The sequence below is a fragment of the Equus przewalskii genome, chromosome 28 (genome assembly GCF_037783145.1).
Source record: "Equus przewalskii isolate Varuska chromosome 28, EquPr2, whole genome shotgun sequence".
In the NCBI taxonomy this organism is placed as follows: domain Eukaryota; kingdom Metazoa; phylum Chordata; class Mammalia; order Perissodactyla; family Equidae; genus Equus; species Equus przewalskii.
In genome coordinates this window covers 1,727,236-1,750,105 of record NC_091858.1, presented here as the reverse complement: position 1 = coordinate 1,750,105, position 22,870 = coordinate 1,727,236, and the positions used below count along the sequence as shown (strand labels likewise).

Sequence of the window (22,870 nt, the reverse complement as noted above, 5' to 3'; positions counted from 1 at the left end):
CAATAAGCTCATATAGTTAAAGTGTGCAGTTTGATTAGTTTTGATATACACATGAAACCATCACCACAATCAAGATAATGAACATATACCTTACCAGGAAAATGTTCCTGTGCTCTTGGTGCCACAATCCTGGACCTTCTGGTGCCTCCTGGCCCCTTTCAACCTCCACCCCATCCCCAAGCAAACACTGCTCTGCTAGAAGTTTATGTAAATGGAATCATACAGTATGTTTTCTACTTGTCTGGCTTCTTTCACTCAGTGCAATTATCATTCATGTTAATATGTGTACCAATAGTTAATTCCTTTTTGTTGCTAAGTACTTCAATTGTTTTTTCTTTGTTCACTCCTTACCCCTGTCTTGCTTAACTGGCTGTGGTATGGAGTGAAAACAAATCTTAATGATTTTAAAATATTTATGGTTTAAATACCTGTGCTTCCTGTTCTTATTTTCCGTTCATTGTTATCCAGTGTACATACTAAACAGCATCCAGCAATTGTAGGTTCCCTGAGAGTAACATCCGTTTACATTCTGTATACATATTTAAAAAAATGATGTCCATAAGCAATATACTATTTATTTGAACATTGAGATTAAAATTTTCTTCTGTCTCCTTGGCTCTCAATATTAAAAAAAAAGCATCCTTCCATTGGCCCAACCCAAGGAATTGATGGAAGAAATTCAATTATATAAATATTTACCCATAGTTTTCATTTTCATGGTGAAAGATTTGTTCTGTTAATGTTAGTCTTTTTTTGAAAATGTGGACAGTATGTTCTCAATTTACTTGCAGCTGGAGCGTAACATGAAATAGACTAAAAAATTGATACAGCAAAAGTAATGCATTTGCAAGATAATGAGAGATCATTTGGGAGCAAGTCCATGTTTGTAATGACTTTTTACCAACGTCAAAATATCTCTCAACTATTGACATTCCTGCATCTGGGAAGGAAGAAGATAAAAATTACCAGTGAAAATTCCTGTTCAAGTTTGGTGAAAGATTTAATTTCTTCATCTGTCACGGTGTCACGAGCCCTGTGGATACTGTAGCTCAAGCCTCAGCACCAGAAGCACAGAGCCTTGGCAGTGCAGGGGGTAGAATTTAGCCAGAAGGATTCGTAAAGAAGCCAGAGGAGACAAACTTTACCCATTCTGCGCCTCCAACTGGTGTTCTGGGCAGTTGTCCTGACTGCTCTCCTACCTGAGAAGCCTGGGAATGCAGTGATTTAAAAACTGAGCCCGGATTGGAGATGTATATACTGACCTGAAAGATGCCACGAGGATTCTAGTAGCAGATAGATTTTTATGTGGGACAATAAAAAGTCAGTGTGGTGTCTGTAGTGGAAGGTAACTTGGAGATTATCTGGCTCAAACTTTTATTTTACAGGTGACTAGCTCAAGGTCACATAATAACTCAGTGGCAGAACTGGGACTGACCTGGGGTTTCTGAACCACAAGCTCACGCCCTCTCAGTGTTGCTGGTGTTCTGCTGGGCTGGTTCATGGGTGTGTAAGGTGTTAGAGGGCATGATTTGTTCCTGTTGGGATGCCCCACACAGGGCGCCCTGTTGCCTGGGACATTGCATCCGTGAGCAGCTATTCCTCTTGAGCATTGTCTTTTCTGGGGGTGAGTTTGCTTTGTTGAATGGAGAGTTGTGCTTGCCTGACTTTACTAACCAGCTGTGTGAGAGGTGGCATTTGGTTAATGGACAAATCCATAGTTTTGATTGTCAAATTACCCATTATCAACTAGTTTGGTAAAATCTTTATACTCAGGAAGGCCATAATTTAAAGTCTTACAAGAACTTGTATTTTTTTTTTGCAGTGTCATTTTATTTATTTATTTGTTTATTTATTACGTAAGTTTCAGTTGGACAGCCATGTTACAATTCGACATCTGTGTACACTACAAAGTGCTCACCACCACAAGTTTAGTTACCCTCCATCGCCACACAGTTGATCCCTTCACTCATTTCGCCCACTCCCCAACCCTTTCCCCCCGGTACACACTAATCTGTTCTCTATTTATGAGTTTGTTTTTGTTTTTTTCAGATCCTACATGAGTGAGATCAGATGGTGTTTGTCTTTCTCTGTCTGACTTATTTTACTTAGCTTAATACCCTCAAGGTCCATCCATTTTGTTGCAAATGGCAAGATTTCATTCTTTTTATGGCTGAGTAGTATTCCATTGTGTATATATACCACATTTATCCATTCATCTATCAGTGGACACTTAGGTTGTTTCCATATCTTGGCTGTTGAAAATAATGCTTCAATGAACATAGGGGTGCATATATCTTTTTGAATTAGTGTTTTGGTGTTCTTCCGATAAATACCCAGAAGTGGAATTGCTGAATTGTTTGGTAGTTCTATTCTTAGTTTTTTGAGGAATCTCCATGCTGTTTTCCATAGTGTTGCATTAATCTACATTCTCACCAGCAGTGTACGAAGATTCCCTTTTCTCCACATCTTCTCCAACACTTATTTTTTGTCTTTTTGATAATAGCCATTCTAACAGACGTGAGATGATGTTTCATTTGATTTGCATTTCCCTAATAATTAGTCATGTTGAATATCTTTTCATTTGCCTATTGGCCATCTGAATGTCTTCTTTGGAAAAATGTCTATTCAGAATTTCTGCCCATTTTTAAATCAGGTTGTTTGTTTTTGTGTTGTTGAATTGTCCAAGTTCTTTACATAGCTTGGATATTAACCCTTTGTTGGATGTATGATTTGCAAATATATTCTCCCATTTAGGAAGTTGCCTTTTTGGTTTTTTTTTTCCTCTTGAGAAAGATTAGCCCTGAGTTAACATCTGTTGCCAATCTTCTTCTTTTTGCTTGAGGAAGAGTGGCCCTGGGCTAACATCTGTCCCCATCTTCCTCTATTTTGTATATGGGACACTGCCACAGCCTGGCTTGATCAGTGGTGTGTACGTCTGCCCCGGGATCCGAACCTGTGAACCCTGGGCTGCTAAAGCAGAGCATGTGAACTTAATCACTACGCCACCTGGTGGCCCTGCCTTTTCGTTTTGATGATGGTTTCCTTTCCTGTGCAGAAGCATTTTAGTTTGATATACTCCCACTTGTTTATTTCTGGTTTTGTTTCCCTTGTTTTTAGAGTCTGATCTACGAAGACATTGCTAAGACCGATGGCCAGGAGCTTACAGCCTATATTTTCTTCTAGGAGTTTTATGGTTTGAGGTTTTACATTCAAGTCTTTAATCCATTTTGAGTTAATTTTTTTGTGTGTGGTGTAAGATGGTGATCTAGTTTCACTCTTTTGCATGTGGCTGTCCAGTTTTCCCAGCACCATTTATTGAAGAGACTCTCCTTTCTACATTTTACGTTCTTGGCTCCCTTGTCGTAGATGAACTGACCTTATATGTGTGGTTTTATTTCTGGAGGAGCTTGTACTCTTGAAAGCTCCTCTCCCCTCGTCTTAACATCTAAGTCTAAATGCTGTCCTCCGTCCTCGTCATTGGTGCAGCTTGTTCCCATCTGTAATCTATCTTCTTATACATAGGGATTCTTAGTGGGGGTGGGGAGGCAACACGTAAAGATCCTCCTCCTTCGCTGAGAGTCACTGACTTAGTCCAGTCCCTTTCTTCTACAGGTCTGGAAACAGAGACTAAGAAGTTATGGACTTGTCAAAAGTCTCACAGCAATGCATTTAAGATGATGTCCAGTCAGCTTGGGCTGCTATAACAAAACACTATAAACAGAGTGGCTTGTCAACAGTAGGCATTTATTTCTCACAGTTCTGGAGGCTGGAAGTTCAAGATCATGGTGTCAGCATGGTCGGGTTCTGGTGAGGACCTTCTTCCGGGTTGCGGACAGCTGACTTCTTGTATCCTCTCATGGCAAAAAAAGAGCTAGCTAGCTCTCTGGCCTCATTTATGAGGGCACCATTCCCACTCTTGAGGGCTCCACCCTCATGACCTTATTACCTCCCAAAGGCCCCACCTCCAAATACCATCACATTGGGATTAGAATTGCAACATATGAATTTTGGGGGAACACAGCCTTCAGTCCATAACAGACGAAAACCCAAATTTATGCACAGGATTAAGTGTAGCAGATCTTTCGGAAACACTGTTCATGGCTCATTAGCATCTGTTATGGTATCCAGCATATGCCGAGCGGCTGCAACATCTGATAGAGGCAGGGCTGGCCCAGAAGAATTGACTGGGAGAGAGTGTCTAATAACATGAACAATTGCATGTGAGTGTAACTGTGGCAGCGCAGACTGTGTGCTGGAAAGTGGCTCTCTTTTTGGAGGTATATCAACCATCTATCTGTATCTTCACGGATTTAGGAGAAAGACTGTGTTATTGGTCTCACAACCAATGGCATAATGAGCAATTTAGTTTCTTTCCAAGAGACTAGATATAAATCTGATCCTCTCCAGTCCAGTTTAGTCTGTCTTTCTTTTATGCTCTAACAGCATATTATTTGTATCTCTATTTAGCATGTGAGTCATTCCATTCTCCATCATGTTAGTGGTTCACATGTTGATAACGGGAAGAGGGCTGAAACAGGGAACTCACAGGACCCCACTGCCTAGCTTGGGAGGCACTTAGGAAATCTTTGGGAAATAAGGAAAATATTATTTGATACCCTTTAAGATGTTTATAGACCCATACATTTTAAAAGAGATTTCAAATAATTTAGCAACTAATTTGTTCATAATCTTGGTAATCATGCTGATAGTATCTGACATTATCCCCATGTATCGAAGTGAGAAATTGAAGTGAGGAGATTGAGTGACCTATAAGAAAGAGCTATCTTCTCATTTAGTCTGCTTCTGTGCACACTAGACCAGGACACAGAGATCCTGTTTTTCATTTCACAGAGTAACAAAGAGCAAACATTTTAGGGGAAAAACTCATGACTTTTAAAGTCAGTTGTGCCCTAAAACACTATTTTCAGTAAAATTATTTAATGTGGAAGGAATGTGGTCAAGAATTTAGTAACGTGATTTATAATGTGTAGCATCCAAGGGCATTTTCTTTGCTGAAACATATTCTTGAGATAGATAATTTTAGAATTTGGCTGCACAGTTCCTGACCCTAGGGTCTGCTCCGTCGTCCAGTACCATAACATGAGGGACTCCACTGATTTATACAAATAAAAAACATTATCATCAAGATTGAAAAACATATATATTATTATCCGCTTATGCACAAAGAAAACCTCACCAGGCAGCTTTCGTAGGCAGACTCCTGCCTGGTCCCTGCCGGACCTTAGCGCTCTCCATCTGCTGTTTAAGGCTGAGGCGAGGGCGCTTGTTAGCCTCCCTTCTTATTTTGCACATTTCAGGGATCAATGTGTCTGACACATATGTGGTCTAGATGGATATAGATTTAGAGATTGACATTTATGAAGATGAGGAAGCCTTGGGACTTACGGCACATGGACGGGTATTGTCCCACCATTGGACCAATTGGGTTTTTGAAGTTCTTTGTAAATGAAAATTCTGGGAACTTTGACTTATTAATTGTACATCTAATGGGTTCCTAGATTGTTAAAATAGTATTGATCTCAGTGTACTCATTTTCAACAGCTCTTTTCAATAGTTGACTTTTCGTAGTCTTCTTTTAGCCTGATTAAAACTGACTTATTATGGAGTACTGCTAATTGACGTATGTCAAACTCTATGACTGTGGGAGTGGGGTGGGGCAGACTTCCCAACCTTTAGAACCCCAGTTGGGAAATTCCCACAACCCAAGCGTGTGACTTTTCCATGGACGTTCTCCCGGCCACTCTCATGCACATCCTGCCTTCTCTTGCCCACTTTTTACCGTAACTAAAACTCATGAAGCCACAGAAGCCCCTCCATAATCCTTACCCTCTATGCCAAACTGTTGAGAACACCCTGGGCCTCAGATGCCGGGAGAGGAAACCTCAGGCCGGATACAAGCGTTTCAACCACGGGATGGTGTTGAGAACTGTGTTCTGAATTGGACAAAGCAAGGTGCTAAATCTGCTCTATATGCCTGCAATTGCTTTCCTGGATTTAGCTTTATTTTTAGCACGTTCTTACTGTCTATTTCTTTGATACTCAGGAAGACCTGTCCAAGAGTGTTTTTGTCACTGTGATTTCTTAGGAAGGATGAGGGATTCAGGAGATTGAGGAGGGACTGTGTTCTCAAGGCCTCAGTGGCAGCCTTTGGACGCTGGCGGCATATCTGCCAGGCCACCACTTGAATGCAGTGTCAGCCCTATAGGCCTCTGCTCTGTTAGAGAACCACACATGAGGACAAGTACTTGCAGGTAACACAGTGCTGCATGATAGAAAAAGTAAAGGCTCGCTTTCCTTTAACTTTTGAGAGCTTCGGTTTTGATGTCAGAAAAATCCTGGCTTTACCGTGTACTAGTTGGGGAAGTTTCTTAACACATTTGAGCCTCATTTTCCCCGTTTGTAAAGTGAGCATCTTAACGCACATATTCATAGCATTGTTGCGGGGATCAAATGAGTTCACGCGTGATGCAGCTGGCACAGCGTATGGCACACGGTGGTTGTGCAGTTGTGTTCCTTCCCTTTTTTCTACTAGGGGATGTGCCCGGTTGAACACACCCGGGTCTTTTTTGCATACCGTGGCTCACCTGCAGTGATTTTCCAGGATGCTAGCTCCCCTTCCGCCCTCATCTCTACTGCCCGTCTCGTCTCTTTCCCTTTTCGTTGCTGGTTTGAGATGACTCCCTTCTTGGGGCACATGATGTTGGGAACTGCTAATGAGACAGTGTATTTCCCAGATCAAGGGCCAGGGTCTGAATGAGCGCTTTACTGGGAAGAGAGGAAAGAGCGGAGCCGTCCTGTGGCTCTTCACCTGCGGTTCGGCGCTGCTGGGACCCGGCACTTGGAGGCTGGATGAATGTGGACTGCGGTGTGTGGAGGGAAAACTGTGAGCGTTCCTCTGCAGGTCGCTGCACTGAGAAGTACCGATGAGATTGTTGATGATCGTATGGAGGTATGAGCTGGCGGTCTCCTTAGTTTCATTATTAAAACAAGTGTGGTTTTGAGGGATGTGGATTTTCCCCCTTTTTATTCAGATGGCAAAGAGTATCCATGAAGGATGTCAATAAAGACCACATCAGGGATCTAGCCTCCGAAGCTGCCCCCTGCATGCTAACAGCGGAAAAGAAAACTGAAGTGGTGAGAATGAGAATGTGAGACTGGCGGCCAAATTAGAAACTCCTTGCAACTCCCGGCCTGCGGGTTCTGGAGTAACGTTATTTCTTGTCAAGGATGGAAAACAGCTCGGGTTCAGGTCCAAGTGATTATTCCACTTTGGCATTGCTGCCTTTCTGCCAAGTGCAATTCCGTTCAGACAGAGATTAATTAGCCAGGCAGAGACGGAAGTGGGTTGCGAGAGCGCCGCCGAGAGAGGCGGCCGCGCCCACCTGCGGCAGAGCGCGCCGGGGGCCCGAGGGGCTCGCCCCCGGCCCGCGCGCTGTCCCGCAGACCCGGTCACCTGTGCGAGCGCGGGGACAGACGGCCTCCGAAGCTCCGCGGCGACACACCTCGCCCTCCATAGACGCTGTTACTCTCAGCGCCTCGGAGAGGAACTTCCAACTTAGGTGAAGGAAGAGACGAAATGGGACAGAGGCCTCCAGTCTCCAGGAGGCCGTCCCGGGGAGAAGGGGACCGCGCCTGCAGCCCCGGGCGGCTCCTGTCTTTCCCTGGGCCTGGTCTGCCATCCCGACGCTTGTGTGCCTGCGTGCAAAACGGAAACAATAGTATTTATTTTCTTCTATTACTTGCACTACAAAGACAGATGAGATAAAATCATGCAAACTGCGTCAGGGACCTGAAGACACGTTAGGAAGCTTCTTTACAGGAGGGCTTAGGCCCTTCCCGGAGTACTTTCCTTGCCTTTGCCTCCAGAGTGTTTTGCTTGGCCCTCCTTCCGCGGCTGCCTTCGTGGACGCGTGTGTCCCCCGGTGGAGTTCCTTACGGGCAGGGCGGCTGCGGCCCGCGGCGGCGCCCGGCCGTCCTCCCAAGGCGCCCGCTGGGCAGGCGGTGCGCGCTCGCCGCCCTCCCCGCCCGCGCTCCCGGGCGCGTCTGCGGGCGCAGCAGCAGCCTCGTGCGGCCCCGAGCCCCGCGCGCTCGAGCCGGGGCCGCGTCCCCAGAGCCGGGCTTTGCTGGCGGCCTCCGACCGTTTCTAAGCGTGTGGACTCTTTCCTTGCCTCGGGGAAAACTTCAAGAGGATTTGCTGTTTTTTGACGTTTCACTGCGTGGAAGCATTGGGGAGGGCGGGGAGTGGAGACGCTGACCACGGGCCTTTGGCAGGGGGGCAGCACTGTCGCTCCGGACCCCAGCCTGGGAGCCTGTGTCTCCGGGGCTGACGGAGCATCCGAGGCGAGGAGCGAGTTAGGGCCGGCGCGCGGGCCGCGGGCATGGTTCTTTATTGCGAGGTTTGCTGCTTTTTGAGTTCTTTTTCAAGTGACTGCGACCCTGCCTTGCTTTTACACACAATTCTACATGGCTTTCACCGTTTACTTTAACCTTGATTCTATATATGTGTGTTTTTAACAAATATTTTGTATTTTACCCATTAAACTAGGGAGGAGAAAATATCCTGCTTTTGGGGGCAATACTTTGGATGAATTGAATTTAAATCCTAAATGACTTAAAATTTTACCATTTTGTAATATCTCCTACATTTAATACATGGAAATTCACAGGGGCTGTTTCCTATTTTTATTTTAGATTCCTTTCCATTCTGAGAAGCCAAGGTATTTTCGCCCGGTGGAGGAATGACGTAGTTCCATCCTAATCTTGTCTTATACTTGCAGGTAAGTGAGTCAGTTGATCATAAATTACTTAAGAAACAGACCTGGGTATGGTCCGAGTTGTATTCCGTATCCTGGCTATGTTTGAAATGTGTTAAATTTCATTTTACTTTGACTAGTTTGATTAATAACAAGTTATTATGTGAGACATGCAGACTTTTTCAAAGTGATGGCATCCCTGAGCTGCTTTGAGTCCTTCTGCTCCTTTGGAAAGCCTGCAGTCTACATTTAACCTTACCAACTTCTTCCGAATTTCTCTCTTCTCAAAGTGGCAAATGACTTAAACCAATAATGTAGTTAGAAGAACTCATAATTCTTTCTTAAAAAATGTTCACTTGAATAGGAACATTTGTTCTCTTTTTGGAAGTTGTGACAGAATATTGTTTTCTCAAATATTTAGCCTTAATCAAATGGGCACCATAATTTTGACCATGCTATAATTATTTAAGTAAAAATGTTTAGGGAATTGAAGAATGATCTTCCTTTCTAACCTATACCATCTTAGGGGTGTGCTCTCTAGAAGTCTTGGAGAAGAGTGCCCTAATGGATTAGGCAGTTGGTTTTAGTTTGGGGACCAATGTAAATCTCTGGAACATTGTTTTAGTTCTGCTCTTGTAACCGATGATTTTGAATTTCTCTGCAATAAGATATTTTTATTATATCTGGCAAGACTAAACTTAAAAAAAACACCACGAACCTTAGGGACATCATGAATGTTGAAATGCAACAGTATGAAATGGGAAGTTGTATATATGGTTCCCTTCTTCGGCAGAGCAAACCTTTTTTAGTTTCCTCTAGAAATGATTCAGTAGACATAAAATTGAAAATAAGTAAGCCGTGCTCAGCATTTGCATATCTTCAAGATTCTCTCTTCGCCCTTCCTCTTTATTTAACGAATTTCTATAGAGGTTTTGTTCATGATTTTGTATTTTTTGTTTTTGCTTTTGTTACATTGATTAAGATAAAAAGTGGAAGTCAAAACATTTGATTTGGTTTTGCGTTAATGAACTGCTTTGTACTAAAACTAAATGAGGAGATAAAAAGGAATTGTATCCGAGTTACTAATGACAGAAAAATAAAAACAACCTTGGCCAAAAGTTAATGAAACGAACAAAAATAATCAAAGAATCATTCTTCACAAATTCCTTTCTGGGTAGAAAGTCAAGTTGCTGAGAGGCCTGGGTGATTTAGGGCCCACTTGAGGGGCATGTGGGATTGTTCTAATCTTAGGTCTGTGACGTTTAATGTTTTGAGAGTGACTTGGATGATGTAGAAGAGAATGTCATTAGAACACCATGTAGACCATAAATACTAAAACCTTGAGAGAATAGTAGAAAAGAGGCAAAGGAAACTTTACAAAATACAGAAGCCGTCAAAAGCTGGGTAAGGTCCCCTTGGGCAAATGCAAAGTGGTAGGATGTTAATTCTCTACTGTGAAGCTACTGGAGTAGCGGAAGCCAGAGCCACACAGCGCGAGCTGGGTTTCAGGGGGCGAGGGTGGTGCTGTGGATCCCTGTGCAGACACACGGGACGTTGCCGGGGCGCCGAGGCTCCACCTGGCTAGCACTCCACCAAGTGCTAGCTTGGGAAGCCGGTTTTCCAGGGCCCTCTCCTTTATAGACTCAGGGTGTGGACTTTGAGCAATGGACCTTCATCAGACCTGCAAGAAACAAACATATAAACCGGGAAAACAGTGACTGGGTTGTTTTTTCCTTGTGGTAGGTGGTCAGGGAACGCAAGCAAGGAGAGTTCATGTTTTGGTTCAGATATTTCATAGCATTAGGCCATAGAAGGTTTGCAGTGGGATACCCTGGTGTCACACACACGTCCTTCACAGTGCCTGTTCCTCACCGCGCCTTCTCAGTGAATTGCTGCTCACGTTTTTACGGCCACCCTGTGCCCCGTTGATGTATTTCCTCACTCTCCCTGCACATTTCCACACATCCTTTCTTCCTTTCCTCCTGTCAAGGGAAAGGTGTGCCTCTGTCTTTCAGTGGCCCCTCCCCTGACCTGTGCTCCTGGTCACACCCTCTCTGGTCTCCCATCTTCTGCTCCTCTCCTGCCGGTCCCTCGCCCACTCACTCCGCCTGCTTGAAGCTGGGTTGGTCTCCGTACCCCTCCTCCTACCTGGAATGCCTTCTTCCTCACCACCCTCACTTCCCCGCCCGGGGAACTTGTACTGGTCCTTCAGCAGCCGTGGGGCGTTCCTCAACAGGCGTCTCCACACTTAGAGACAGCTCCGGGCACCCAGGAGGCACTGAAGACAGGAGTGAGTGGGTGAGTGAGTGATGGAGAAGTGGATAACGGGATGTCCCCGGCCCCAAAGTGCCACCTCTTCCTCCCCGGCCCGTTCCACATTCTCTGTACCGAGTGTGTCACTGTGTTGTCGTTACTGTGAGCACGATGGTCTCCCGGCTCATCCATGAGCAGGGCACAGACCTTTCTGCTCTCAGGTCTGTGGTCTGCTTAGTTGCTTGTGTAGCGTCTGGGCAACGGAAGCTCTCTTGGTAGAGAAATAACTCCATAGGCCTTTTGCAGTTCTGGGAGCCCATGCAATGCGACTACCAGATAACAGAAAATGGTAGCTGATTCAATATTTTTCTGGAAGAAAATACTAATATAAATCTATAATGTGGTAACTTGTCAAGTTGCTCATATTAGAAAAACCAGAGAACTGAGTAGAGCAGTGTGCATTTTATAAAGTGGCCTTCTTTTGGACGTGTTTTAGACTTTTAAAATATTTCCATTTAATGGAATGAAGTGTGACATAAAGTCTGTAAGCTTTTACCGAGTTTCAGCTTTTGCTGCTACAGTTTGAATTTATACTCCTGAGCCACAGTTTGTTTTCAGCAGATGCAGCCACGCCAGGCCTGCGCCAGGAGACTCACACAGCACCAGCGCGGGTATCCAGTGGCGCTTGCCTTCTCTGGGGTTTCATTTCTTCCTGTTGATCGACACTTAATTAGGCCTTGTTTTTTGTCTTTTCTGTTCTGTTTTGGGGCTCTGCTTATTGAGATTCCCTTTTCTTCGAGTTAGTTCATCACCTCCAAGCCTGCCCTTCAGCCTCTCACTCTTGTTCTGCAGTCCCCTCTCTGCAGTGCCTTCTCCTTGCTCTGTGCCCTCCTGACTCTGTTCCTGCTCTGGGACCCAGCTCTGGAAAGTCTTTCCAGAGCCCTGGCCGAGGCTGGGGCTGGGCCATTGTGCCTGCCTCCCTCTCACCTTGTTTTCCCCATTGTGTACAGTTGTTTACCTGTTAGCTGTCTGTCCTGTGTCCCCCACTGCCCTCAAAGGAGGCACTGTCTCTGCATTTTCAGCATCTGGCGTATCTCTCTTCATATTCATATTCGCAAACAAATGTTTGCATGCATTTCTGGTATCTCAAAACCCTCATCAGAACCCATCAATGGCAATATTTTAATTTGCTGAGCGCTTCACGAGGTACTGATCTTCACTCCGCTTGCTTCCTCCTTTTTGACGTTTGTGTTTTCTGTGCTGCTACCACGGAGGTGAGGGGTTTGCACCCAGGCGGTCTGACTCCAGCGCCAGGGCCTGCCTAGTTAAATAAGTTTAAAAAGTCAGTCAGTGAAGTTGGGAAGCAGCCCGAGGTGTCCATTGATAGATGACTGGGTAAACACAATGTGGTCTACACAGAGAATGAAATATTATTCTCCCTTAAAAAGGAAAGAAATTCTGACACATGTTACAGCATAGATGAACCTTGAGGATGTTATACTAATTGAAATAAGCCAGTCATAAAAGGATAAACGACTGTATGATTCCACTTAGATGAGGCATCTAAAGTAGCCATATTCATAAAGACGGAGAGTAGCCTGGTGGTGGCCGGGGCCCGAGGGGAGGGGAGAATGGAGGGTAGCTCAGTTGGTGGAGAGTTTCAATTTTGCGAGATGAAAAATTCCTGGAGATTGGTTGCACAGCAGTGTGAAAGTACTTAACACCACTGAGCTGTCTACTTAAAAATCGGTAAGATGGTCAATTTTATGTTTTATGTATTTTTACCATGATTAAAAATAACAAAAAGTAAGTCAAAGGCCTTGCTTTAAAACGATAATTAATCCTTCTAAAAGTAAAAACATAAAATAAATTTCTTTGCTTTGGGCACTTTTCCTTCCTTGAGCTTTGTCATTTGTTCAGATTTTAAAATCACTTTTTATTTAAGAATGTGTTATCTAATAAAAACAAACTGTATTTACATTGGTAAGACTTTTGGAATTTAGTTTTAGACCTCGTTATTCCTTTTCTCACTGTTGCCTATATATGCAGTTAAAATCAGATTCAGGGGGCCGGCCCGGTGGTGCAGCGGTTAAGTTCACATGGTCCACTTCTGCCGCCCAGGGTTCGCGGGTCGGATCTCAGGCGCAGACCTACACACCGCTCATCAAGCCATGCTGTGGCAGGCGCCCCACAGGCAAAATAGAGGAAGACTGGCGTAGATGTTAGCTCAGCGACAGTCTTCCTCAGCAAAAAGAAGAGGATTGGTGGCAGATTAGCTCAGGGCTAATCTTCTTCTTCAAAAAAAAGTCAGATTCAAAATTACTCCTTCCTCACCTGTTTTGCTTCGGTAAAGATGATAGGATCTTATTGCTCATCCAGAAATATTTGTATGACACTTAAGCATTACTTTTATGATTAAGAGCAGAAATGTTTGTTCTGTCACAGGCAGAGGGCACGACAAACTCCAGGGTTTATTTGATTGCTCATGAGGCGTCAGCTCCTTCTGTCTTTTTTTTCTTCCTTCACTCTATTGGACCTTTCATGTGGAAAATCATGACTCAAAAACTGTAAATAACACTCTGGTGCTCGAAAAGAGCACAGTTTCAACATGTTCAGCTGACACTCAGGTAGCAGTTGTCTTTTTACTCAAAGGTTCCCGCCCACTGTGTACTGAGTTTCCCGCAGGACTTTAGCCGAACCTGGAAGCCGGTTGGCCAGGGGCGCGTGTTGAGCCGGGACGGTGGGGATCTGATGGAGCTGTGTGAAAGGTTTGAGGGCAGAGGTGGGGTGAGGACTAGAGATGGACGCTGGGCAAAAGAAAGAATTATAGCCTTCTAGAAGCTTCCAGCTCCATTGTTCCTTAGATTTTTTAACATTACAAACATGATCCTATAGTGAGGGCCACGAGAAAAAACAAAATTCATCTCCACCACTGGGAAACTATCTAATCCAAGTTGATACTGCAACTTTTCTTCTAAAAGCCTTGAAAAATATATGGCAGTTAGAAATGCTAATGTTTACACTTAACTGTTTTAATAAAGAGTTGCATATTTTCAACTCAACAAACGTAATGAGACTTACTTACATGTTAGACTTTGAGTGTACTTTGTGGTTGCCGAGTGCCAATTCTTGGACTGGAATCCAGTCTCTGGTGAAGGTGTCAGTCGTCTGCAGAGAAACAAGAATAAGGTGATGTTTTCAAAGAGCTAATATTCACTTTAAAAGAATAACCTTTACTTTGAGGTTCTGGTCTTTTTTGTTATGTATTAAAATTTGAAATATCTATCCTTTTAGAATATAATGATAGCTAATATTTAAACTGATATTTCTTGGTGGTTAAAATAAGTTGGATATTATTTAGGATTCTTGGTTACAAGGAATAGAAATCAGCTAGGCTAACTTCAACAGGACAGGAGCCTTTTGGAAGAAGATCCCACAAAACTGATGGGAGAACCAATTTCATTAATAATCAAAACTTGCAGCCGGGGCTACTTGTATCATTAACTGTGTTTTCTAAGTTTAGAAAACATGTGAATAGCCACCCTTGTCCCAAACCTGTGGGATATATGTCAAAGAATAGGGGTCTTGATAGGGGAAAAAAAAGATTAAATGAAAATTAAATTAAGTACTATCATGTGATTTGTAACATGTGACTTTTATGATAATTTTTTGTGGCAAAGCAGAATAGAACACTTAGCTGTAGCCTTGGAAAAATTGTCCTAATCTTTTTTTCAGATGTACATCATAATGTATTTCTAATTCTGTGTAGATTCCATCATGTTCACCACCCAAAGGCTAATTATAATCCATCACCACACACATGAGCCTAATCACCCCTTTGCCTTCCTCCCTTCTCCTTTCCCCTCTGGTAACCACCAATCCAATCTATGTTGCTACGTGTTTGTTTGTCGTTAGTTTTGTCTTCTACTTATGAGTGAGATCATACGGTATTTGACTTTCTCCCGCTGACTTATTTCACTTCGCATAATATCCTCAAGGTCCATCCATGTTGTCACAAATGTCTGGATTTCATCATTTCTTATGGCTGAGTAGTAGTCCATCGTGTATAAATACCACATCTTCTTTATCCATTCGTCCCTTGATGGGCACCTAGGTTGCTTCCAAGTCTTGGCTATGGTGTATAATGCTGCGATGAACATAGGGGTGCAAGTATCTTTATGCCTTTGTGTTTTCAAGTTCTTTGGATAAATACTCAGTAGTGGGATAGGATAGCTGGATCATATGGTAGATCTATCCTTAATTTTCTGAGGAAACTCCATTCTGTTTTCCATAGTGGCTGCACCAGTTTGCACACCCACCAGCAGTGTATGAGGGTGTCCTTCTCTCCACATCCTCTCTAACACTTATTGTTTTCTGTCTTGTTAATTATAGCCATTCTGGCCGGAGTGGGGTGATACGTCATTGTAGTTTTGATTTGCATTTTGCTGATAGCTAACGATGTTGAGCATCTTTTCATGTGCCTGTTGGCCATCGTATATCTTCTTTAGAGAAATCTCTGTTCACATCTTTTGCCCATTTTTTAATCGGGTTGTTGGTTTTTTTGTTGTTGAGATGTGTGAGTTCTTTGTATATTTTCGATATTAACCCCTTATCTGATATATGATTTGCAAATATCTTCTCCCAATTATTAGGTTGTCTTTTTGTTTTGTTGATGGTTTCCTTTGCTGTGCGGAAGCTTTTTAGTTTGATGTAGTCCCATTTGTTTATTTTTTCTGTTGTTTCCCTTGCCCAGTCAGATGTGGTACTTGAAAATATGCTGCTGAGACTGGTGTTGAAGAGTGTGTTGCATATGTTTTCTTCTAGAAGTTTCCTGGTTTCAGGTCTTACATTCAAGTCTTTAATCTATTTTGAGTTGATTTTTGTGCATGGTGTAAGGGAATGGTCTACTTTCATTCTTTTGCATGTGGCTGTCCAGTTTTCCCAACATCATTTATTGAAGAGACTCTCCTTTCTCCATCATATACTCTTGGCTCCCTTGTCAAATATTAGCTGTCCATAAACGTGTGGGTTTACTTCTGGGCTCTCAATTCTCTTCCATTGATCTGTGTGTCTGTTTTTGTGCCAGTACCATGCTGTTTTGGTTACTATAGCTTTGTAGTATATTTTGAAATCAGAGAATGTGATACCTCCAGCTTTGTTCTTTTTCCTCAGGACTTTGGCTATTCAGAGTCTTTTGTTGTTCCATATAAATTTTAGGATTCTTTGTTCTATTTCTGTGAAAAGTGTTGTTGGAACTTTGATAGGGATTGCATTGAATCTATAGATTGCTTTAGGAAGTATGGACTTTTTAATGTGTTGATTCTTCTAATCCAAGAGCACGGAATATCTTTCCATTTCTTTGTGTCTTCTTTGATTTCTTTCAACAATGTTTTATAGTTTTCGGTGTACAGATCTTTCACCTCTTTGGTTAAGTTTATTCCTAGGTATTTCATTCTTTTTGTTGCAATTGTAAATGGGATTGTATTCTTAATTTCTCTTTCTGCTACTTCGTTGTTAGTGTATAGAAATGCAACTGATTTTTGTATGTTGATTTTGGAAAATTGTCCTAATTTGAGTCATGACCTGAATTTGGATGAGAACTGTCCCTGGCTGTGGATTAGGTGACAGCGTGTGGGCTGGTTGGATTGTTTGTGTTATATGAGTACCTAACTTTTCTTCCCTGAAGTCCTAGTTGTGTGTTTTGATCTCATTGTTATTGTTCATCTCATTGTAATGTGATGCATGGCATTTTAACTCTTATTTTTGGTATTTAGAAAGCCAGATTATGGATAACAGATGTGACCTGACTTCTCTCCAGTATTTGACACTTTGATCACCGGCCTTGAAACTCTCACTTCCCTTGGCTTGTATAACATGACAATAAGCTCCTCTAGTTTTTTCCTTACTTCTTGGACTGTTCCTGCATAGTCCCCTTTCCCATTCCTTATATATTGGTGTTCCCTTAGCCTTCCAGACTCTCTGTCCTCTCACCCTATGTCATCTCTGTAGTTTCTCTGGTCTAAATGGTGAGCTGTCTTCCATTTACGGCTGACTTCCAAATTTGTCCCCCAGCTCACTCTACTCTCCTGTGCCGCCGACTCCCGGCCATCTCTACTGCCTATCCCTCTGGCAGCCCCGCTCACCATGGCCCCGGCTGAGCGCTTCCTTTGGTCACCAGTCCAATCCTCCTACTTCCGCCCAGTTACCCAGGCCAGAAATCCAGAAGGCACCCCTGACTTCCTTACTTTACTTCACCAAGTGCTATCATCTCTGTGTTAGCTCAGGCCCTCATTTAACACTTTCACTTGGACTACTGCCCTGCTTTCCTTGTCTCCCTACCACACTACCCACCACCCTGCCATCACAGTGACCTTTCAAAAGTGCATCTTTGCTCATGTTGCTCCTGGTCTGGAACATACTAGTGTTGTCCTGGCACCTCCAGGGTAACCCGTGCTCTGGTGTGCCAACCAACCCAAACCCCATGTGGCTCCCTGGCATGACCCTCTCTGCCCAGGGCCAGGGTGTGCTGTTTCCTCTCCCTGGGATGTCTTCCCAAGCTCATTGGATGGGCCAGCTCCTACTCATTCTCCATGACTTGGCTTTGGTGGTGCTTTCTTCCGGGTCCGCTTTCCCTAGGCTGACTTGCAGGTTAACTCCCCATTTATGGCACTTACTAAATGGCGTTACTGCCATTTGATTTTCTCGCCTTTCTTTCCTGTTAACTAGCCTGCAGTTTCTGGAGGGTCCTGGGCTCTACTGGGACAATGTCTCATCCTCAGTGCCCAGTACAATGCCTGGCACATCGCAGGTGCTGACAGACGTCTACTGGATATGTGAGTGTGAGTGAGTGGTGCATGGACCTCCTGCCGTTTTCCGGAGGAAGGCGGTGAAATGGATGGCACAGGATCTGAGTCTTCAATTAATTTAAAAGAATATCTTTCTTCTTACCTCTTTGGCTAGTCTTTATCTCCCCCCCTCAAGGAAGGTCTTTCATTTTTTCCTGAATAAAATCATGGGAGAAACTTAAGACAAAAAAGTATATGAATGAGAGAAAATAATTAACTTTTAGAAAGGTCAGAGGTGCATCAGAAAAAAAGCTTCTTGTTATCCTCTTTGCTGCACTTTGAATTTCTTGTTACCAATTGTTTCATTTTGATTTGGGGAACAAAAACGAAAATAGCTGCCAATGTGGTAACTTGCGCTTGTTGGTGTCTTCGTAAGATACATTCAGGTCGTTTTCTTCCCTGTAGAAGCAGAGTAAAGGAATTACGTAGGCATTTCCTTTCCACTGAATTTCTTCTGTAATTTAGGCCACACATGGTGATGACCATGGCCTTTCTCCCCTCCTATTGTTGGGCAGTTTGGTGTTGGAACCATTGCTGGACTGTTTCTAGATGAGAGGCAGTTGTCTTCACAAGAGTTCTAGAATCAGGATTGGAACCTCAGGGCCATTCCTCGTTAGCAGTGGGAGCCAGTGCTATTTAACCCATCTGTACTTTGCTTTCTTCATCTGGAAAATGGAATGAATAGTACCAGTTAAAGGTTCTCGTAAGGGTTGAGATTAATGTTTGTGAAGTACCTGGCACATAGTAGGTATACAATAAATTGTTGTCAATATTAACATGATGTAAACGTTTACATTATTCTAAAATGGAAAAAATCTCTGATCACTGCCTTTTCCTTTTCTGACTTACGTAGTTGAAATAATTCAATTAATGAGTTAAATAGACGTTAGCTTGGATGTCAGCCATTGCTCGATGCTGGAGATTCAGGGAGGAACGTTTGACAGTCCCTGCCCTCGAGGAGCAGGCTAGAGGGAGAAACAGGAAGGAATGAACAGTTTCAGCGCAAGATTGAGCAAGGCCATGAGGCGGATGGGTTGGGGAGCAGGCAGGGGGCCTCTCGCCTAGCCGGGGGGAATGGACTATAGGAATCAGTCCCAAAAAGCGATGCTTGAGCTGAGGTCTTGGTGGACGTGTAGGAATTAGCTAGGCAGCTTAGCCCCAAGGGTCCTTTTCTCTGTCCGGGCCTCCAGCTAGTTTAATGAAGATGAAAACCATCCTCCCTGATGTTACTCATACCCTGTAAGGGAATCCATGGACACTTAAAAGAACACCCCATACTCCTTTAGGTCTGGCTCTGAGGCTGGGGCTCCCAGTGTGAGAAGGGTCTGTTAGAACTGAAGCCCATAGCGTGAGTCCTGGAGCCATTGCAGCCAAGTCTGCTGGGATCTGGAGAACAAACCAGATCCCTAGGCTCCACTCCAGACCTACAGGATCAGAATCATTAGGGGAACTCAGTTACTGTGGCTCTGCCTGCAGGAGGACCACAGAATGACGCTGACTGCGCCTCCACGTGGCGAACCTCAGCAACCAGGGCCCCTGCAGGAGATGGAATCGTTTTCGTTCTAGGCTTGACATCTTCAGCTCTTTTCACTGTTCTTACATGTCATGCACTCTAGAACCTTCAACAAGCTCATGAGTAGAGAACCTCTTTTTATGGGCTTTGGTTTCATCACACTATTGATTTATCGTGAATTCCTGTCATTAAGACCATATATTTTTGATATATGTATGTGTTCTTTTTCTTCAGTTTTATTGAGGTATAATTGACAAATAAAATTGTAAGATATTCGAAGTGTACTACGTAATGACACATATATTCTTTGGCTGTGGCGCAAGTATCCTTAGTTACTTAGCAGTTGTTTTCTTGTGCTAAAATGTGGTACAGTACTTTACTTTTGGAAAATAATTGATTTGGAAATAATTTCAAATTATAGAAAAGTTGCATAAATAAGAATAGTACAAAGAACACTCATATAACCTTGACCCAGATGGACCTATTGGTAATATTTTGCACTGTTTGCTTTTCATTTGTGCCCCTTCTCTCTCTCTCTAGTATATACATTAAAAATTAATATACCTCATTTTTTTCTACACCATTTGAGAATAAATTTATACATCACAGCCCTTTACTCCTAAATAATTCAGTGTATATTTTCTAGGAATAAAGATATTCTCTAAAATAACAATAGTGCAGGTATCAGTCGGTAAATCTAACATTTATTTAAATTTATCCAATGTACTCTGTTTTGGTTTTGTAAATGGACTTACTAGTGTCTTTTATAACTTCTCCCCTCCAGTGCTGGGATCAGGTACTGCATTTAGTTGTTATGTCTCTAGATTCCTTTAATCTGAACCGTTTTCATAGCCTTTCTTTGTCTTTTGTGAAATTATGTTTTTGAAGAATACAATCTTTTTTCTTTTAAAGAATATTCCTCATTTTGGGTTAGCCGAGCGTTTTCATGATTGGGTTCGGGCTCTGCATCCCCATCAGGAATTCCACACAAGTGATGTGTTCTTATCAGGTATCCCATTGGGAGGCATGTGGTTGCCACCTGCCCCTTGTTGGCGAGGCTGATTTTGATGACCCAGGCAAGATGATGTTCCGTTTCTTCACTGTGGTCACTCTTGTTCTGCTGGCAACTAATAAGAAATATGTTACTTTTACCCCTTTTGTTTCGATATCTATCAATCAATTATTTGCCTATAATGAAATTAGCATACTTTCTTTTTTTTTTGCTGGGAAGGAGTCATCCTGAGCTAACGTCATTTGCCAATCTTCCTTTTTTTTCCTCTTTCCCCAAAGCCCCAGTACATAGTTGTATATTCTAGTTGTAGGTCCTTCTGGTTCTTCTATGCGACCATTTCTTCTATGTGACTGGACGTGTGGTGTGGTTCTGCGCCTGGGAATGGGGCCTGGCCCCCCGAAGTGGAGTGCACCAAACTTTAACTGCTAGGCCTTCAGGGCTGGCTCAAAATTAGCCTTCCTTTTTTTTTTTTTTTTTTAAAGATTTTATTTTTTCCCTTTTTCTCCCCAAAGCCCCCCGGTACATAGTTGTATATTCTTTGTTGTGGGTCCTTCTAGTTGTGGCATGTGGGACGCTGCCTCAGCGTGGTCTGATGAGCAGTGCCATGTCCGCGCCCAGGATTCGAATCAACGAAACACTGGGCCGCCTGCAGCGGAGCGCGCGAACTTAACCACTCGGCCACGGGGCCAGCCCCTTAGCCTTCCTTTTTTTTAAAGAATGTTTTTTTTCCGAGGAAGATTAGCTGTGAACTTACATCTGCGAATCCTCCTCTTTTTGCTGAGGAAGACTGGCCCTGAGCTAACATCCATGCCCATCTTCCTCTACTTTATATGTGGGACGCCTGCCACAGCATGGCTTGCCAAGCAGTGCCATAGACATAGACACCCGGGATCAGAACCTGTGATCCCCGGGCCGCCGAAGCGGAACGTGCGCACTTAACTGCTGCGCCACTGGGCCGGCCCCGAAATGAGCATTCTTAAAGCCTGTTTTTGACAGTTAAGATGTTTGGCTTATGCGGCGGCTCCCACCTGATCTTTATTTTGTGGCGAGCCTCAGTTGGATTGAAGACTGATGGATATAAGGCCTGAAAGGGAACTGAAGTAACCGTAATTGATTTTTTACAGAATGCTTGTGTTTGGTAGCATGGTGAATTATTCTGAAGAGCCTCCATTCCTAAGTTCATAATAAAAAAACTACGGTCTAGTGACAATATGAAAATATGCCTTTAGTTACAGGCTGTGTTTACTATATGTATTCATTCTTCCCTCCCATATTTGAACCCTCCAGAAACAAAGGTGGCAGCGGCCCTACAATGTGGGGACTGATGACCTCGTGGTCCTGACCCTTCTGCAGGGGCCCCTGCAGCTGTTGTTGTCACTGTGGCTGCTCAAGGAGGTGGCCCAGGAGCTGATCTCTTTTTTCAAATATCTGCTCTTTAAAAACTAAACTTTCTGATTCTCTGCCCTCTTTTGGAGATTGACCAAGATGTTAGGTCAAAGGTTTCACTTTCTCAGTTCTTGGTGCCGTTAGTGTCTCATCAGTTTTTCCAGCACTAAAAGAAATGGCTGACAGTTTTTTCCTTGAGTAGTTAGGTCCACTAGCTTATGAGTATTTATGTCCTAACAACTTAGTAGTGGTTTGAAAAAATTAATATAATAAATTGATAGAAAAATAAAAGTTTTATCTCGTTCTTAACCACAGTTGCTTAATAACGAGATGTGTGCATTTCTTGGGCTCTGCACAGCTCTTAAACCTTGCAGTCAGATTAGACACTGCCACTTCATTTTGTGTAGCGGTTGCTTTTTATCACAGTGACTGCTAAAAATGTAGTTTCCCAAAGATATGATCATCATCAAAAGGAATGTGGCTCGACCTAATGTTGACAGTGTGAACTGCCTCGAGCTGGTAGTTTGCATGATGTCCAATAGATGTTGAGTATTGCAGTTTGCTTGAAAGTTTAAAATACTCTGAAGCATAACCGTGAGTTCCCTTCGCTGCCCTGGGGTGCCTCGGTGCACAGTTTGAGAACGATCAATTTAGATATAAGTTAATCTTTCTGGGGATGTTTTGCAATCTTTCTGTAGCTTTAAGCCACCCAAATATGTGCCTTAAGGGTGAATTAGGGGTTAAATAACTGTAAGGAGCAAGATTATAATTCACCACACACGGACAGAAGGCAGGATGACATTTCAACCTAGTTGGTGAAAGATGAAAATTCTTTCTTTCGTGTATGATACATCGAGTAGAGAGGTCTGATTTTTACCACTTGGACAGGATTGCATTGTACCCTGCTTACTTGTGAATGAAACCATAGCTATTTAATTACATTGTTTATTTGATAAAATTTTCTTACTTAACTTTTTTGATTTGGTTCATGTATTATTCTCCCTACAAGCTGCTTATTTTCTGTGGGTTAATGATTTGCTTGTAAAATACTTTAGCATTATCCACTTCAGGCTTTGGAAGAATGCTA

General features: G+C 43.1%; 1 protein-coding gene and 1 long non-coding RNA gene across 22 annotated transcripts in view; one reads left to right on the top strand and one right to left on the bottom strand.

Moving 5' to 3' along the window:
- Window positions 1-22,870, top strand: part of CSGALNACT1 (chondroitin sulfate N-acetylgalactosaminyltransferase 1) — a 330,736-nt gene that overhangs the window by 142,001 nt on the left and 165,865 nt on the right. For 12 of the 21 annotated variants that reach the window (XM_070598636.1, XM_070598651.1, XM_070598639.1 and 9 more), the window contains one exon: window positions 8,713-8,798. The gene's annotated coding sequence lies outside the window, so the exon portion shown is untranslated. Of the gene's footprint in view, window positions 1-6,755; window positions 6,971-7,347; window positions 8,418-8,712; window positions 8,799-22,870 lie in introns of those variants that run through there. The other 9 variants (XM_070598632.1, XM_070598650.1, XM_070598638.1 and 6 more) reach the window with 8 other exon arrangements.
- Window positions 9,643-18,451, bottom strand: LOC139080120 (uncharacterized). Its single transcript, XR_011534299.1, has 6 exons — window positions 17,976-18,451; window positions 14,113-14,195; window positions 12,046-12,348; window positions 11,163-11,396; window positions 10,923-11,052; window positions 9,643-10,455 (listed from the first exon to the last, which is right to left on the bottom strand). It is a non-coding gene; the product is annotated as an uncharacterized lncRNA (long non-coding RNA).